Below are 16,798 nucleotides of genomic sequence, written 5' to 3'. Positions count from 1 at the left end.
AAAACTTTTTGAAGATAACTATTACCCATGACCTCATGAACTTGAATATATAATTTATTCCCAATTCCATGCCCAAATTCGTGGTTAAAATCCAAAAATACCAATTTCTAGGTTTTTCTTCAAAATCCCAAATTCTATGCTTGAATCCGCATAAAAACCATGTATTTGACTCAAAATAGATGGGAGTTACTTACCTCACAATAGATGATGAAATCCCCTCTTCAAAAGCTCCAAAATCTGCCAACCAAAAATGAAAATTGGGTGAAATGAATTCAATCCCCACTTAAAAGCATCCTGCCCAGCCCGACTTTTGCACCTGCGCATCTGCGGTCTCGCAGGTGCGGCCAAAACCCCGCACCTGCGCATTCCCTCTGCCTAGCATGACTTCACACCTACGCATTCCATCCGCATCTGCACCTCCGCAGGTGCGGACATACCTCCGCTCTCATAATAGTCTCTCACTCTCGCACCTGCGACGCACCTCTGCATCTGCGACCTCGCAGGTGCGGACAACCCTTCGCACCTGCGGTCACTGCCCAGCTTCGCCCAAACCACACCTGCCACCACTGGCTCGCACCTGCGGCCCTTATTGCACAGATGCGATCACACAAGATATCAATTGCCTCATCTTTTCTTCCAAGTCCAAACTCTATCCGTTAACTATTCGAAATCCACCCGAGGCCTTCGGGACCTCAACCAATTATACCAACACGTCCTAAAATACATTATGAACATAGTTGAGCCTTCAAATCACATCAAACAACGTCGAATTCATGAATCACATCTCATTCCAAGTTTAATGAACTTTAGAATTCCAAACTTTTACATTCGATGACGAAACCTATCAAATCACGTCTGATTGGCCTCAAATTTTGCACACAAGTCATCTTTGATATTACGGACCTACTCCAACTTACAGAATTGAATTCCGACCCCGATATCAAAATATTCACTTCCGGTCAAACTTCTCAAAACCTCTAAATTTCTAACTTTCGCTAAATGACTCCAAAATGACCTACCGACCTCCAAATCCACTTCCGGACTCGCTCCCAATACCAGAATCACCATACGGAGCTATTCTCGGACTCGGAATTCCAAACAGACATCGATATCATTGAAATGCACACTTCAACCCAAATTTATGGAATTCTTACAAAATGCTAACTTCCACAATAGGTGCCGAAACGCTCCCGGGGTATCCAAAACCCAATCCGCACATACGCCCAAGTCCAAAATTATCATACGAACCTGTTGGAACCTTCAAAACCCGATTTCGAGGCCATTTACTCTAAAATCCAATCTTAGTCAATTCTTCCAACTTAAAGCTTTCGAAATGAGAATTTTCTTTCCAATTCTACTCCGAACTTCCCGAAATGCAATCCCGACCATGCGTACAAGTCATAATACCTAAAGTGAAGCTACTCATGGCCTCAACCAGCCGAACGATGTGCTAGAGCTCAAACTGATCGGCCGGATCGTTACAAGATTAGTATACTGGATGATTATAATACTCAATCATTTTAATATACTTTATGAGTTTAATATATTCATGCAGTATACCTCATTAGTATAATATAATGGATTACTATAATATACTCAATCTGTATAATATACTCTATCAGTATATTATACTGGATGAGTATCAGTATAATATACTCGATCAGTATAATTGTCACGACCCAAAAATTCAACCATAGGCTTCGTGATGGCACTTAGTCTCTAAGACTAAGTAAGTCGATTATAATCATAATTCAAGCTTCTTTTTTAACATATAATTTAATACAACCTCCCAAGACTTGTAATACCGAGTCACGAACTCTAACTGAATATATGAAATGATCTCAAGGATCGAATACTCAATACTATTTGAATAACAATTAACAGTACAATAAAATGGAAAGACTCTAAGGAATTGCGACAACCAAGCAGCTCTACCTTGAATTCTTGCGATCCCGCTCTAACTCTGATCGATTCCGATATCTTCAATACCTGGCTCTGCACAATAATGTGCAGAAGTGTAGTATGAGTACACCATGGTCGGTACCCAGTAAGTGTCAAGACTAACCTCAATGGAGTAGTGATGAGGTACAGTCAACACACTCACTAGTCTAATAACTTGTGCAATATAGTATACAAAATAATAGGAAACAAATAACAATAAAGGCAACACAAATGAACCAGTGATATGCACAACAGGACAACAAGAACACCATTAATATTGCTCAACAAATAATAAATACAAGTACACCCAATTAGATCAAATCCTTCAAATATAATTCTTTCATATGTAATTTTTTCGAATAAATAACTTCTGAAAATATTTCTTTCAAATAAATATCCTTTGAATATAAAACTCTTTCAAATAAAGATCTTGCAAACATATCCCTTTCAAATATAATTCTTTTAAATAAATTTCTTTCTAATATATTTCCTTCAAATAAATATTTTCAAATAGTATTCTTTCAATTAAAAGTCACCATGTGACACCTTATTTTATAATTATAAAATACGGGTCTCAGCCCACTTTTATATTTCCACGGTACTTCGTACCCATAATTAAATCATCATATTTCCCCGGCACCTCGTGCCCACTTTTCATATCACAGCTGCACGTATAGTTCACGTGCCAATAATAAAACCATCCTATTTTTCCAGGCACCTCGTGTCCACGTTTCATATCCGTTGCGGCATGCAACCCGATCCCATATAAAATTACTTTCCCGGCAATAGCCACAGGCTCACAATTTCAACATCGATCGGGCCATTATAAAGTTTACCGAAACAACAAGACAAGTTGCACAAGATATAAAAATAAACACAAGGAATATCAAAACATCACATGAAAATTACCAACACAATAACTCCACATCATCACATATCATCCCTGACAATAACCACCCTTATCTCTCATATAACCACCCTTATCACTCCTATAATAGCCTCCCTTATCTCGCCGCCCTGACAATATCAATAGCCACCCTTATCGCTCCTATAGCCACCCTTATCTCTCCTATAGCCACCCTTATCACTCCGTCCAGATAATATCCCAACACACATAACAACAGTGAAATGCCACCCTTATACCCACATAATATCAACAGTGGAATGCCACCCTTATATCCTCAAAATAATAACTCAACAATTTACACAGAATATTATCACGGCAACATAACAAAATTCAATACATAACACAATTTGCCCAATTGCCACAACCAATTCCAAAACAATATAAAAATTCAATTAATTTCACAACAAATAGTCGAAGGCTCCACACAATGTGTATAAGACCTCAAAAACAATCAACAGAGATAGAAATTACTCAGCATAGGGTAACGCCCTCATTTATCCCAATTTTTAATAATTATATAAACAACTCTTCTTAAGCCCATTTAATTAATTATTTGCAGATGGAAAATCCATAATGAAATTAAATTCCAAGAAATATCAACCATCAAACTCACATAATTCACATAAATATACAGGTAACATTCACATTAAATCGTTATATAAAAACAAATTCAATGAATGCGAATTGAGGCATGGCAAATAGATGATTAAATAAATGCCAACAATTATCCAATTTACTACACAATATACCCAAGACTTTATCTCAATAAATTATTCACATATAGGCCTGAGTACGCACTCGTCACCTCGCGTGCACGGCTTTTCACATTTTACAAATGGCACATAAGACTCGATGCCTAAGGGGTAAGTCCCCACTCAAGGTTAGGCAAGATACTTACCTTTTTGAAGTTAGGCCGATATTCCAAAATTGCCTTCTTGCTTGAATTAACCTCCGGACAGCTCAATTCTATCCAAATTAATTCAATTCAGTCAATACTAATTATAGGAATTAATTCCATTTGAAAATACTAATTTTCCAACAAAATCCGAATTTTAACTCCAAAATCGCTCGTAGGGCCCACGTCTCGGAAACCGATGAAACTCACAAAATCCAAAAACCCATTCAATTATGAATCCACCCATACCAATTTTATCAAATTCCGATAACAACTCGACCTCCAAATCTGAAATTTTCGTTCTTGAAAAGTTTTGCAAAAATCTTGATTTCTTCCATGGATTTATTAAATATAATCACTTTTGGATATAGCACACTTACCCAAGTCGAAGTCATGAAGAAATCCTCAAAATTGCCCAAGAATCGTGCTCCAAAAATCCAAAACGAAATGAAGGAAATGACAAAAGCTCATTTTCCGTCACTAAAAGTCCATAATTTATCACTAAAAGTCCACACCAGAACTTGCTTGCACCAGCAATTATGTTTTTCACTAAAAAGGCTTTAACTCCATCATATAAACTCGAAATTCGATGATTCTTGTTCCTATGAGTCACACATAATAATACGAACCTAGTCGTTCAATGGAAGCTCAATTCGGAGTTTTGCTCAATGCTATACCATTTTCGCTCGTTAAACAATTAACTCATGTTTTGCGCTAAAAACCTAATTACGACTTGATGAAATTAGACCAAACTTTCCAGATCACTCCTATAATTCATTATCAAAATCCAAGAAGTCTCAAAATCGAATTTCGGTCTCTAGAACTAAAAATGGACCTTTGGATCATTACATGCTTATGCTGAAAATATCGAACTCTTCCAAAACTCTTCCCCGATAGCTTGTAGTGTATCAACCATAACTTTTTGTAGACAACTCCAACTGCCAAACAGTTTATATTTATGCAAACTAGATACAAAGGGCTACAACTTTCATATTTTTCTCATCACCCAACTCCTTATAGATTGCGAGATATAAGCTCCCAAAGTCAGCCATGTGCAGCAGAAATTTCTGGCGATGTACACTGCTGTAGCCAAAATCTGTAGTACCAGCTTCAGTCAATCAAACATATATTTTTGTACCAATTCCTGAATGATGGTTTATCATTCTGGAAACTAGAATCAAAGGAATACAACTTTCATGTTTTGATAATTTTCAGATTCCTTATAGATTTTGAGATATAAGCTTCCAAAGTTAGCTCTGCGCATCAGAAATTTTGCACATTGCTGTCAAAACAACCTGCAGTTAAAAATGATCTGAAACCACTCCGAAACTCACCCGAGGCCCTCGGGACCTCAAACTAATACACCAACAAGTCCTAAAATATCATACGAACTTAGTTGAAATCTCAAATCACATAAAACAACGCTAAAACCACGAATCATATCCCAATTCAAGCTTAAGGAACTTAAGAATTTCCAACTTCTACATTCGATGCCGAAACTTACCAAATCAATTCCGATTGACCTCAAATTTTTCACACATGTCATAAATGACATAAAGGATATATGAAAATTTTCATAGCTGGATTCCGACTTCGATATCAAAAAGTTAACTCCCCGGTCAAACATCCCAAAAATTCAACTTTTACCATTTCAAGCAATGTTTTACTACAGACTTCCAAATAATTTCTCGGACACGCTCATAAGTTCAAAATCACCATACGGAGATATTGGAATCATCAAAACTCCATTTTGGGGTCGTTTACACATAATTCACCATCCGGTCAATTATTTCAACTGAAGCTTTCAAAACAAGAATTGTTCTTTCAATTAAATCACGAATCATCCAAAAATCAAACTTGACCACCCTCGCAAGAAATAATATATATTTCAAAGTTGCTCAAGACCTTAAACCACCTACGGAACGTAAATTCTTCAAATGAAAAGTCGGGTCATTTCATCCTCCCCCTCTTAAAACATATGTTCGTCCTCGAACGTGCCAAGAATTATTCTGAAGACATTAAATTTCTGAGTGTATTATTACACACATACTCACGGTTGATTCTACGTCACCATAATTTAGCATGGGTCTGACAACACCATCTCAGTTGATATTATTTCTGTTATCCTCATATATAAACTTTAAAGCCAACTTCTTACACACCAATTAATTTCAAAAGGCCTTATTATCACATCAACACATGTTATTAGTTTCAACAAGCTATCGCAACTCGTGCCTACGCACACATCAACGTATGCCCATAACCACATCTCTGGTCATAATAGTTGTTTATAATTAATTCTAGCATCCTCAATTAATCTCATATTAACTAAAATCTCATTTCAAATTTTCGCAACACTGACAGCAACACGCGAGGCATGAAGACCTCATAATTATTTATCCGAATCAACGAGTCGTATTTAACACCACCTGGGAACTCACCTTATAGGCTAACAGGCATGACTCCCAATTAATACTATAGTTCAAATTTAATTTCACAAAGGGAGAATTTAAACTCATAAATTTTTCACCACAAGGACCTCGTCCTTATATAACTTCCACCACGGATTGTAGCCCAGTTTAAATATTTCACATCATATAAAAATGTGAGGATCTCGTCCTCAACTCTGAATCACAAGTATTTTGCATATTGTGCCAACTGAAATTTTTCCATTTCCTTTCTTTCTTCTTTTTAATCAATTCCGTAAACAATTTTTTCACAACACATAATGAACCCCCATACCAATAGGGCATGTATTTCATAAAATTGAACTCAATTATTCTGAAATCACATCAAAACCTACTATAATGAGTAATAGAAAGTCACTTTTGTACTCATAGCTCTCAGTAGGGTACAAAACAAAATGATAGACATGGGCTAACACCATCAAATCTACCAACAAGGATAAACACGTAAATAGGTTTCAGAATTACGAAGCTCACCCATAAGTGGAGCAGAATAGGAGGACTCGCCTCGATACTCAGAACCGAATCAAACTAAGGAAAATATTCCTTTATAACAAATCAGGATCGTACCTGTAATGACACCATCTAGTGTAGAAGCCTGAGCCATACCATATCAATTATATCAACGGGTCGAGCCTCCCCCTCTAAGGCGCCCTCTACCCGCCTGTCATCTACCCCTAACTGATTGTGCATGTGGGATAATAACTGGAATAGAGCTTGTAGCCTGAGTATTCTGATGAAATCAGCCTCTCCCAAGTCTGGGACAATCTCTCATGATGTGTCTAGTATCACCACACTGATAACAACCCCTCTGCAGGTTTGGCTGCTCATATTGAGTCTGTGCCAGATAACTAGAATAACCATTATAAGAACTATGTGTCGGTGGTGCATTCAAAGAACTTACTGGAGCACCCCAAGTATTCTGAAATTGTTTCCATGACCCCGATGATACTGAAATGTAGAATTATAAAGGACACGGGAATACCACAAGTCCCAGCATCATCCCATACAAATCTCATCTCTTAATCATATACAAGTTTCAGAGAACCTTTCAATACCACATAAATACATCTCAGGACAAAACTGATATAACACATGACCCCGCAATCGGATCATTGATAGTGGACTCCCCTCATTTGGGGCGAAGCCATAGAACACATTCCTATGATCCACAATACTAACCATCATCGCTCGTACGACACCGGTCATAAGACACCTCAAACAATTTATTTGGCGCATGTCATCCTCGTGACAGTTAAACTCGCTTCCTCCAGTATCTTGGCTGCTAGTATGTACCCGCTAAATAGAAGTCCCATACGAAACACATAGTCTCTAATACCACTAACTATCTTCAGATCTACATCCACCTCGTGACCCTATGTACGACCCAGGAAAATTTTGCTAAGTAATTTAAGGCTTTGTGGTGCCAAGGTAGGCTAACTTATTATATTTTCGGAGTTTTTGGGTTGAACATTGTGTTGGGGAGTTGAAATTTTTCAATCTCGCGTCGCCCAACTTGTATCGCGCTAGACAGTACTATATCCCTCGCGAAGCCAGGTCTGTAGCATGCTAGAGCTAGCAATAGAGCGTGCCTAGCCAGGTCTTGAGCTGGCTACAGAGCGTGCCTCGCCAAGTCTATAGCTGGCTACAGAGCGTGCCTCACCAGGTCTATAGCTAGCTACAGAGCGTGCCTAGCCTGGTCCGTAATTTCGGAGTATCCATTCTTCTTTTGTAATAACCCAACCCAACTTCAATAAATAACCCTTGAAGCTCATTTTGGAGCAAAAATCTGATATTTTTAGAGAGAAGTGAGAGTGTTCTAGAGAGAGGAAGAAGCTCAAGTGCTTCGTTCATCAAGATCTTGTCCAAGCCTTTACATTCAACAAGAAATCCCTCAAGTTCTTAATTTAAGAGGTAAGGTTCCATACCTTAGGTTTTAATTTCGGATTTGGGTAGAAGATGGTTGATTGAGAGTATGATTATTGGGTGTGATAGTATTATTTATACATGCATGTACCAATAAGGTTTATGGGAAGTGTGTTGAGCTTAATTGGGTAAAGGTTGGTTGTGAAATGGAGGAAATCTTGTAGAAGAACCTTGTAGTAAAATTTGCACACCTAGTGTTTGATGAAATTCTTAAGTGAGGTGAACCCATGACTATCTTCCTAATAATGGTTTACTTTTGTTATGTTTCTAAATAGATTGAAGTTGCTAGAATTTTCGATACGTCGTAGTAATTTTAGGAAAGCTCAAGAAAGGTATGTTGGCTAAACTTTCTCTCTTGGAATTGAATTCCATAATGCTCCTGTAAGTTTTAAAGTATGGGTTGCGTATTAACATGTTGTGGCTTTGAGTCGTATTTCAAACGAAAGCTAGTATGCCAAATTGTGTGAGCAAATCTCAATAATCATAAGACTCTTAATTGCTCATATGTGTACCTAAAGTCTTGATCGAAAATGTCTTATTGTTGATAACGTATAAAGGTGGTTGGAAATGAAATAATTTAATTGGGGATATAGAGTGTGGCCAACGTGCTAAGAATTTAAGTTATGACTATGGCTAGTAGTGCAAATGATTTAAGAGAATGCGATAAAGAATATGAAATGAGCATTGACTAAACTGTGTTAAAAGTGATTTGGGAAATAAAATTTCCCTAAGACCTTTTGTATTTAGTTCATGCCCATAAATGGTTGCTTTAACTAATGCTTTGCTTTATAAATATATCCAGCGTGATTCGAGTTCTTACATACTCGTGTGTTGAAATTGTACACTATCATTTCTGGGAAAGAGTATTGCAAGAATAAATGGTGTATTGATTGTGTATGATTTTCATGTGTGTTTCTATTATTGGTTGGTATGCCCCATTCTTTGGGAAGAAACCATTTGTGTTTAAAGTTGCCATTACAAATGGATTTGAAGTATATGATTTTTGCAATATTCTATATGTTGGTATTTGATGGTGATATTTGAAATTGAAAGAGGTAAAAGTGTGGAATATCAAATATGGCTATCATGCCAGGAATAAAGAATCATGTCAATGGCCCAATGTGCCAAGGAAATATTGTCGTTGTTAATGACTGGAAATACTAATGAGAATTTATACAATGTGAAAATGTTGAGGTGAGTACAATTGTATTTATGTTACCTTTATGCGCAAATCAAATCAAAAAAATATTTTTGGGAGCATCATTAGCAAAACCGAAGAAGGGTGGGTCAAAAGGCCCACACCTGAAACTACACGTGCCGGTGTAGGGGTGGATTGTGATTATTTTTATTTGGGATGGAATTGTTATATTATTCCCCTTAATTAGGATGAAACTGGAAAACCTTTGTGGATTGGAAAAGTCAACCCACACGGCATATGTGGGAAGGCAGCCTAGCTGATCGGATGGAGATCAGACTCCATGTTGCGCACATGGTGGTACTACTCTTGGTAACAACTTTCTTTCGCATCACCTGTCAAACCACATTGTCCTTGGGGAGATGGCCTAGCCGATCGGGTTTGATCGGACTCCGTGCTAACAAAGATGGTGGAATATCGGGGTCTAATGATCTCCCAACCAAAAATTATATATGAAGTTCGTATTTTGAAAAATATTATATTTTAAATGAACATTTGGATATTGTTGATTGTGACTTACTGTTTCTATATGTTGTCTTTTCTAACATGGTCATTCTATTTTGAAAGAGGACTTTTAGCTATATATACTAGTGCTATTCGACGGTACTAACGTCCCTTTTGCCGGGGGCGCTGCATCTTTAATGGATGCAGGTGGTTCTACAGCAGGCGGCACTGATCAGTGATAGTGGTATACTCTCTTCAGCTGACTTGGTGAGCCCATTTCATTTCGGGGCCATGTATCTTTTGTTTCTCATGTACTTGTTTTTGAGGTATAGCCCGGACCTTGTTGCCGGCATTCACATATTACTCTTCTATTGTACTTAGAGGCTCCATAGACAGGTTGGGGGTTATGGTTGATGTTGGGAATTGAACTAGAAATGTTTGTATTGGAAATCATGTTTTTCGTTAATTCTATAAACTTGTAATATTTTGGAAATTATGAATGAAGCTGCTAATGGGAATGAAAAGGAAGTTGTTAATAAAATCTTTTTAGTGTTTTATTAATGGAGTACATCTCCTCTTTATTCATGGATGAGTTTGGGTAGAATGAAATCTAAAAGGCTTGCTCAGCCTGGTTTACTTGGTTGAGCGCCGGTCGCGCTCCTCCGTTTTGGGGCGTGACTAACTTGGTATCAGAGCCTAAGGTTTTAAAGTGTCTTAGGATGTCTCGGAGCCGTGTCTAGTAGAGTTGTTCTTATCGGTGTGTTGTCGACCACATCTATAATGAGGAGGCTACTTGGACATTTAGGAATTATCACACTTCTTTGATACTCCAGATCGTGCAATAGAGCTCAAGGTAGGAAGCTAAATTCCTCGTCATGTCTTATTTTCCATATGAGTAACACGCAAGTTCGAGGGAGTGAGGAGTGAATGAAAAACCAGTTGCTAGGGGAAGTGCCCCTGTTTTTATTAATGTTACCCCGCCACCAATTTATGTGGTGAGAGCACCTAAGAAATGAAAGAGGATTATTGGCATTAATAAGCCAAAATATTTGATATGAAAGAAGAGCCACACGGGTTTAGCCACTCAGTTTATGTTGGATGATTCTTAAAATATGTTATGGTTTTGGAAAGAGGGGGAACAAGAAGAACAAATTCCCTTAGGTTGGAAACACCTATTCCGGTCTGCCCGATATGCGGGCAAAAATAATTTGTGTCATGTTGTGAGTATGCACAGAAGTGTGTTAGGGGTGGTAGATCTGGGAAATTCCAAAAGTCCATACAACGAGCTATTGCAGAGATTGTTACTCCCGCCATGAAGTCTTAGAGGAATACTAAGGGGAACACTTATGATGTATGCAAAAAGGGTAATATGAGGTAAGTGGGGAGAGTTAGTTTAGCGGTCTTAACAATGTATGTCACTATGGTACCAATGTATGTTATGGATGTGGAGTCGAGGGGCATCAATTAAGGTATTTAAATGTCAATCTAAAATCACCATGTAAGTCACTCCTTAGTACATCATTATGAACACGCATAATTTTTCCTTGTTGTATATGTACATCTATATTGAAGAGCCTTCATAAACACGGTCTTAACAAGACGCTGAATCACAAAACATTACATGTATCTACTCTTCCAATGAGACGCATTATTCGTGAAGCCACTTTATCATAAATTCTCTTATTTACAGCTTTTTGAGGAATTAAGCTCTAAAATTATGTCCTTGAATTGAGTTATAACTCTATGATTAATACTTCCCCTTGCTTCCCTAAATTCTCAACAAGGGACTATACCTGATGAATTTTATACAGAACTTTTTGATTCAAATGGATAACATCTTTTCACTGGTGCCTATGCACGCACCACCATAATATTTACCTCTGTGGTATCAAATCCAATGTATTGCGGCCTAGTGTTAAGATCCTTCTTGAGCCACTCTTTCTCTTTCCGGTGAATGTGGTTCATATGGTTTGAACAATCACTTCACTTATTTGTGAATATTATCATGAATCCTTTTCACTTTCTAGTAACATGAGAGAATATCTCAACACCTATCATATGTGTACCTTTAAATTGAAAGAGGTCACTTCTCTGCATAAAGATTTGAAATTTTCACAAATTCGTCACAAGAAGATCTTTTGTGCGCCCATCTCAATATGACTTTCATGTCCACCTAGAGCATGCCTCAGTGAGTAACTCACTTTGTTCCTAGTATTGTAGTTGCCCGTGAAGTGGCCTGATATGGCAGCTTGAGAGTTGTTATGGTAGAAACATGTCTAGCTCATAGCAAAGTGTTCACTCTATCTAACCAATACATGATTTCACCCAAATATTACGATGTCCTAGCTATGTGGTTTCACTCGTGAAAGGTTGAAATTAGATGCTTTCAGATTTTGGCACATATCATGAGCATATTGATTTGAAAGACAAGTTTGTCGTATCTCTAGTCCTCTCATATAGGATCAACTATTGGCAAGGGATGAGCTGTCATAACGATAATAATCTCGCATGTGTTCAACTTCTTTTTCAACCTCATGGGCTTGTGGCATATCTATTCTTTATGTCAATTAATGTTGAGAGTGTAATGCAACTACATGTATTTTGAAACCCATATCACATTCAGGGTGCCAAATATTCTCCTTTCGACTTAAACTGATTTTTCCTACATTCCAAGAGGCGACTGGTGTCACGTACTTGGCTATTTCTCTTTGAGGCCTACTATTGCCAAACAAGGAACATATGGAATGGAACAATTATTTTTGTCCTTTTCATGACTCATAGTCTTCCAGGAATGACTGACTAATGTATTTATCCTCCTGATCATTCCTTCCATATATCACATGTCTAAAAAGACTGACTTCTTTTACATCTTAAGATCATGTACTTGGTTCTTACATTATCAATTTGTACTAGGAAACTCTATGCCTCATTTGTTGAATCGATGATGTCATCTCAAAGATTAACCATGTCAGCACTATTGGTAATAACCTTCATGTCTCTTAGGATATAACCTCCTGAAATGACATGTTCAGCACATTGATGGATTCTTGAATAATTCCAGCCCAATCTCGAACCTCATTGTTCCTATTTATAGTAACCTATGGGGGTTGAAGGTTCAAACATGTCAAAGAAGCATCATCATCCCGTGATCATATATATTGGATATGAAGTTTTATGGTCATATTCAAGCTAGCACATCTTAGACTGATTGTTAGAGGTCGCCAAAATTTGGGTGTTCGGCATAGAGATTTAGAGTTGAAGAAAGTGAAAGGGTTATTCTCAATATTTTCTCCATGAGGATGCTATGTGAATTGTTAATAAAGGTAAAGTATGGGTAATCACATTAGGACTTATGAAGTCTTGAAGGAAATAGGTCAAACTATGAGTATGATGTCTCCCCTATTATTGTCCTCTGTGTACCCGGTGTATCATGTGTCTATGTCTATGAAAGTAGTTGTAAATCGTTTGTCTATCGTTCCAGTGAAAGCTAGTGAAGGTGAAGTTAATGGATAATTCGCTTATGAGGGGTATCTAATTGTCATCCTTGTTAGATAAGTTTGGGAGTTGAGATTGTTTCCGTGAATGTGTAAGGTTCATATCAAGATACCGCTTTTGTTAATCTAATGCCCTCAATGTTGAGATTAGTGTTGTTGATATATATATTGCGATGCTTTGTCGAGTTATGGAAATGTTGTTAGAGTAGTTTTGGTGTTACTCCGGCAGGTGGTTAGGCCCAAATACAGGGGAGACTTTGCCGATATTTCTGAACAACATTTTTGAGTAAGTAAAATTTGGGAGATGGAGATGTGTGAGAAAAGAGATAAGTTATGATAAGTGTGTGGGGATAGACTATACTCCTCATTCGATGACGAATGATCCTAAGCGGGGGAGAATGTAAGGCCCCAAAAAATTTCGCTAAGTACTTTAAGTTTTCGTGGTGCCAAGGTAGGCTAATGTATTATATTTTTGGAATTTTGGGTTGAACGATGTGTTGGGGAGTTGAAATTTTTCAATCTCGCGTCGCCCAGCTTGTAGCACGCTAGACCGTGCTATATCCCTCGTGAAGCTAGGTCTGTAGCGCGTTAGAGCTGGCTAAAGAGCATGCCTCACCAGGTCTAGAGCTGGCTAGAGAGCGTGCCTCGCTAGGTCTATAGCTGGCTACAAAACGTGCCTCGCCAGGTCTATAGCTGGCTACAGAGCGTGCCCAGCCTGGTCTATAGCCTGGTCCAGAATTTTGGAGTATCCATTCTTCTATTGTTATAACCCGAACCAACTTCAATAAATAACGCTTGAAGCTAATTTTGGAGCAAAAATTTGATATTTTTAGAGAGAAGTGAGAGTGTTCTAGAGAGAGGAAGAAGCTCAAGTGATTTGTTCATCAAGATCTTGTCCAAGCTTTGAAATCCAACAAAAAATCCCTCAAGTTCTTAATTTAAGAGGTAAGGTTCCATACCTTAGTTTTCAATTTCAGATTTAGGTAGAAGATGGTTGATTGAGAGTATGATTCTTGGGTGTGAAAATATTATTTATACATGCATGTACCAATAAGGTTTATGGGAAATGTGTTGAGCTCAATTGGGTAAAGGTTGGTTGTGAAATGGAAGAAATCTTGTAGAAGAACCTTGTAGTCAAATTTTCACACCTAGTGTTTGATGAAATGCTTAAGTGAGGTGAACCCATGAATATCTTCCTAGTTATGGTTTACTTTTTTTTATGTTTCTAAATAGATTAAAGTTGCTAGAATTTTCGGAATGTCGTAGTAATTTAAGGAAAGCTCAAGAAAGGTATGTTGGCTAAACTTTCTCTCTTGGAATTGAATTCTATAATGTTCCCGTAAGTTTCAAAGTATAGGTTACGTATTAAAATGTTGTGGCTTTGAATCGTATTTCAAATGAAAGATAGTATGGCAAATTATGTGAGAAAATCTCAATATTCATAAGACTCTTAATTGCTCATATGTGTACCAAAAGTCTTGATTGAAAATGTCTTATTGTTGATAACCTATAAAGGTGGTTGGAAATGAAGTAATTGAATTGGGGATATAGAGTGTGGCCAACGTGCTAAGAATTTAAGTTATGACTGTGGCTAGTAGTGTAAATGATTTGAGAGAATGCGATAACGAATATGAAATGAGCATCGACTAAACTGTGTTAAAAGTGATTTGGGAAATAGAATTTGGCTAAGAGCTTTTGCATTCAATTCATGCCCACAAGTGGCTACTTTAACTAATGCTTTGCTTTATAAATATATCCAATGTGATTCGAGTTCTTACATACTCATGTGTTGAAATTGTACATTGTCATTTCTGGGAAAGAGTATTGCAAGAATAAATGGTGTATTGATTGTGTATGATTCTCATGTGTGTTTCTATTATTGGTTGCTATGCCCCATTCTTTGGGAAGAAACCATTTGTGTTTAAAGTTGCCATTACAAATGGATTTGAAGTATATGATTTCTGAAATATTCTATATATTGGTATTTGATGGTGATCTTTGAAATTGAAAGAGGTAAAAGTGTGGAATATCAAATACGGCCATCGTGCCAGGAATAAAGAATCTTGTGAATGGCCCAATGTGCCAAGAAAATATTGTCATTTTAAATGACAAGAAATATTAATGAGAATTTATACAATGTGAAAATGTTGAGATGAGTACAATTATATTTATTTTACCTTTGTGTGCAAATCAAATCAAAAAAACGTTTTTGGGAGTATCGCGTCGCCCAACTTGTAGCGCGCTAGACTGTGCTATATCCCTCGCAAAGCCAGGTCTGTAGCGCGCTAGAGCTGGCTAAAGAGCATGCCTCGCCAAGTTTAGAGCTGGCTAGAGAGCGTGCCTCGCCAGGTCTATAGCTGGCTATAGAGCGTGCCTCGCCAGGTCTATAGCTGTCTACAGAGCATGCCTAGCCTGGTCTGTAGCCTGGTCTTTCGGAGTATCCATTCTTCTATTGTTATAACCCGACTCAACTTCGAAAAATAACCCTTGAAGCTCATTTTGGAGCAAAAATCTGATATTTTTAGAGAGAAGTGAGAGTGTTCTAGAGACTGGAAGAAGCTCAAGTGCAAGATCTTGTCCAAGCTTTGAAATCCGACAAAAAATCCCTCAAGTTCTTAATTTAAGAGGTAAGGTTCCATACCTTAGTTTTCAATTTCAGATTTGGGTAGAAGATGGTTGATTGAGAGTATGATTCTTGGGTGTGAGAATATTATTTATACATGCATGTACCATTAAGGTTTATGGGAAGTGTGTTGAGTTCAATTGGGTAAAGGTTGGTTGTGAAATGGAAGAAATCTTGTAGAAGAACCTTGTAGTCAAATTTGCACACCTAGTGTTTGATGAAATGCTTAAGTGAGGTGAACCCATGAATATCTTCCTAGTTATGGTTTACTTTTTTTATGTTTCTAAATAGATTGAATTTGCTAGAATTTTCGGAATGTCGTAGTAATTTAAGGAAAGCTCAAGAAAGGTATGTTGGCTAAACTTTCTCTCTTGGAATTGAATTCCACAATGTTCCTGTAAGTTTCAAAGTATGGGTTACGTATTAAAATGTTGTGTCTTTGAATCGTATTTCAAATGAAAGCTAGTATGGAAAATTATGTGAGCAAATCTCAATATTCATAAGACTCTTAATTGCTCATATGTGTACCTAAAGGCTTGATTGAAAATGTCTTATTGTTGATAACCTATAAATGTGGTTGGAAATGAAATAATTGAATTGGGGATATAGAGTGTGGCCAATGTGCTAAGAATTTAAGTTATGACTGTGGCTAGTAGTGCAAATAATTTGAGAGAATGCGATAACGAATATGAAATGAGCATCGACTAAACTATGTTGAAAGTGATTTGGGAAATAGAATTTGGCTAAGAGCTTTTGTACTCAATTCATGCCCACAAGTGGCTACTTTAACTAATGCTTTGCTTTATAAATATATCCAGTGTGATTCGAGTTCTTACATACTCATGTGTTGAATTTGTACATTGTCATTTCTAGAAAAGAGTATTGCAAGAATAAATGGTGTATTGATT

Source organism: Nicotiana tabacum, chromosome 21 (assembly GCF_000715075.1).
Source record: "Nicotiana tabacum cultivar K326 chromosome 21, ASM71507v2, whole genome shotgun sequence".
NCBI classification, from domain to species: domain Eukaryota; kingdom Viridiplantae; phylum Streptophyta; class Magnoliopsida; order Solanales; family Solanaceae; genus Nicotiana; species Nicotiana tabacum.
This window is presented reverse-complemented; position numbering follows the sequence as displayed.